This window comes from Schistocerca cancellata, chromosome 3 (assembly GCF_023864275.1).
Source record: "Schistocerca cancellata isolate TAMUIC-IGC-003103 chromosome 3, iqSchCanc2.1, whole genome shotgun sequence".
In the NCBI taxonomy this organism is placed as follows: Eukaryota; Metazoa; Arthropoda; class Insecta; order Orthoptera; family Acrididae; genus Schistocerca; species Schistocerca cancellata.
This window is the reverse complement of record NC_064628.1, coordinates 304,563,270-304,567,055: the sequence shown is the minus strand read 5'-3', so window position 1 is coordinate 304,567,055 and position 3,786 is coordinate 304,563,270.

The window sequence follows — 3,786 nt, the reverse complement described above, 5'->3', positions numbered from 1 at the left end:
AAATGTATTAAAATTTCATGCATGATACTGCATTTTTTCATGCACCTCAGTGTTTATGACATCATCTCTTGAAATGCGTTTCGTACAGTTATATATTTCTGTACATACATTCAGCGCCATACATGGATGCCCTCTGCGAAATATGTTGCGAATAGAGATAGTAGCGAAGAAATAATAAATCTCAATGTCATGCACAATGCGGCAGATTTTCAGGACTGTCATTATATCTCCTGAGCTATATGTATTAACAAGATATAATTTTGTAGGTGTGTCTAGCGGCATGTGTAAATACTTTCTGCGGAATTTATTGCGAATAGAGTTAGAAGCACAGAAGTTATAATTTTAAACGTCATTCATGATGCGACAGTTTTTAACAAATCTAGTTCTTCATGACGTCATATCTTCTGAATTATAGATAGCAAGCCGGCCGAAGTGGCCGAGCGGTTCTAGGCGCTGCAGTCTGGAACCGCGCGACCGCTACGGTCGCAGGTTCGAATCCTGCCTCGGGCATGGATGTGTGTGATGTCTTTAGGTTAGTTAGGTTAAACTAGTTCTAAGTTCTAGGGGACTGTGACCTCAGAAGTTAAGTCCCATAGTGCTCAGAGCCATTTGAACCATAGATAGCAACTGTTGCCTGATAGTAAGGAATATGTGTAACAAGTTTCGTTGTAACTGATCCGGTGATTTAGGAGGTATGTGGAACATGCAGACGTACATATACACATTTTTATAATATGTATGGCTTGTTATTTTTAAATTTTGTCTTGTTTCACACGTTTTGTGATTTGACCGATCGTATAACGAGTTATATTATGTGAAATATACTTTCTATGCCAAAAATCGTTAGTAAAGCACTTTGTTTCCTTTGGCATAGCCGTCCATTCGTTACATTTGTTTTGTGTGTGTGTGTGTGTGTGTGTGTGTGTGTGTGTGTGTGTGTGGATGTGGATGTATGTGAGTATGAGTATGTGTGAGCAGCGGTGTAACTTCTCCTGGTGTCTCAGTTTCAGTAACAACACAACACGAAAACGATCTCTGTCAGAACTCTCAGTTGACTCGCATTCGGGAGGACGACGGTTCAATCCCGTCTCCGGCCATCCTGATTTAGGTTTTCCGTGATTTCCCTAAATCGCTTCAGGCAAATGCCGGGATGGTTCCTTTGAAAGGGCACGGCCGATTTCCTTCCCCATCCTTCCCTCACCCGAGCTTGCGCTCCGTCTCTAATGACCTCGTTGTCGACGGGACGTTAAACACTAATCTCCTCCTCCTCCTCCTCCTCGAACTCTCAGTTGTGATGTAACTTACCAACTCGGCAGTCCTACACATCTACTTGCCCATAGTGTTTGTGTTTGGTAATAGGATCTTTCAAAAGCAACTACAGTGTTTACGTAGTGAATATTTGTCGAGCCAGAAAAACGACTCGAGTTTGTATGACTTCCTCAACAATTGCGTGGAAATGAGTCCGCAATTCTCCACGTTCCATTTTCATTCCACTTCTTGTAGAACTGAGAAGAAAGAAGAGCGAAAAACCTGTGGTTTTCAAAACTAAATAGGCTGCCTTCCTTTTAGTAGCAGCCTTTTGTTCTGCGCAGGAGTTCCTCGCAGTAACTTAGAATCTTTCATCGTAATGTCCTGTTTGTTTGTATGTGCTAACGGAAACTCTTTTGTTTTTTACGCCTTTAGTTAACAATTTGTGAGTTAACAAGTGATTGGTTTTCTCGATGCTTAGTATGACTCACCTATACCCACAAAACGTTAGGAAGGTAAGGCGAATTAAGTAGATTACACATACAGTTCTCCGGTTTTTCGTCGTGGTAAAGTTGCACAACACAGATTCGTTTAACAATACTGCAGCCTTCTCACATTAAAACGAATCTGAACCAGTAGACAATATGTAGACACTTATTTTATTAGTTTTTCGTAACTGATGGAACCGCCAAAAATGATCGTATTAACTCTGAACCTAGCGTAGCAACTGTATCCGTATTAAATACAGAACGTACTGGACTAAATCTTTAGTAGCACACTATAACTACGCAACCCTGTGCTTAAGTCTCGCAGAAGTCTTTGCGTAGATTTCACCTTTAAGATAAAATTTCTAAGTTAGCAATTATATTGTACTGACGAAAATGTTTTGTATCCAGCTACAATGTAAATTCTAAGACGAATGAAGCCCTTTGACAAGAATGTGTATTTATTAGTGAGATGGATTAGCGTTTCCATGTAGCACCGGGAGGGAGAACATTTCCACTTCACAGAATCTTTCGGAGGTCCAGTGGAGGATGTATGCAGTGGAGCGTGCCTCTTGTGACGAAGGGAAGTGTGAACTGAATATGTCTTCCTCGATGAGAGAAACCTTAATATTTACCTTTAAGAGGAACACCGGAAAACTCACGCCCATCACTATACGTAAACGGATACTGGTGATATAACGGGCGATCAGGAATACTGATAGTGGCGTAAAATTTTATCATAACGATCGACCTGTCAGCACAGTCTTAATAACTTACGCAGGTATTGGCTTGCGATCTGCGAGAATCTGTAATAACGTACCGGCCGAAGTGCCGCTCCAAAAGATTAGACAAGTTCTTAGCTTATGCGGGACATTTTATGGTGTCGGGGAAGAAGTGTGGTCTGAAAACTGTTGGCGTGGGAAGGTAATCAGCAGTCGAATAATTGAAGTGGAATTACAAAAGCCCATGCCCTCTTGTGTGACTGTCTCTGTCATAGGGCGTATATTGTGTATGAAAGCCGTGCCAGCACTTGCTCCATAGGAAATTACAAGATTGAACACCGGGGGGGTAATTGTGCCCGCAGACGCCTTGTACAACTGCCTTTTCAACCTAATCAACCAGGATTGATGGTATATGCAACTGTACTGGCCCCACTGTGGACACATCTGGGTCTAAAACTGGGAGCAATGTACATGAGGACGTTAAAGAAACTATCTCCGAATAGCAAGGGTGCGAACTGGTGAGTCATAATGCTGACGGCAATTGTAAGCCACCCAGCAAATTTGCTATCAGCGAAAGTGGTAACAAACATGATGCTGAACGTCAAAATGTGCCTATGGAAGTGGAGGACCATCTGGGGGTGGCCGTTAAGCGTAGTGGAACTACTGCCGAAGAGCAAGGGAACGGAATGGAGAGCGGCGTAGCAGACGATAAAAGTAAATGAATAGACGAGGATGTTATTAGCATCATTGACAACATATAGGATGAACATCAGAATGCTACTAAGCCTGTGGAAGAGGATATGGAGATGACAGAAAGCGTTAATGAAACCATATCAAAACTGAAACGCAGTGAAACTAGCTAATCTGAACTTGCAGCAGACAAATGCGACGTCATATCTTGGACTGCTGGTGAAAAGCAGCAAGCCTTTCGGTTTGTCTCTTTTCATTCAGTATGAATGAAGGACATAGTATTGCGAAGATACAGACACAGACATTGTAACTGTCAATGATGTATCCATGCCTCGACGAATTAAAATGACGATGTAATATTTGTCTCCTTCTGCAGGAATCGCGAATTGTGCGAGCATAGGCGTTGTGGCGACGTGGCATATGGGACGCCAAATCAAACACTTTTCGGTTGTCTTATTTCCAAATTTATTTTATTTGGCCAGTTTCGGCAATAGTGATCGCTATAGCAAGCAGAAATCTACAGACACCACTACCTGAATGCTGGTCCTATTTTGACAGGAATGAAGGTGGAATTTTACTACACGTCGGTCAGGGGCCTGAAGATGCCGATGTAAATTGCCGAAACTGATAGCCAAATAAAA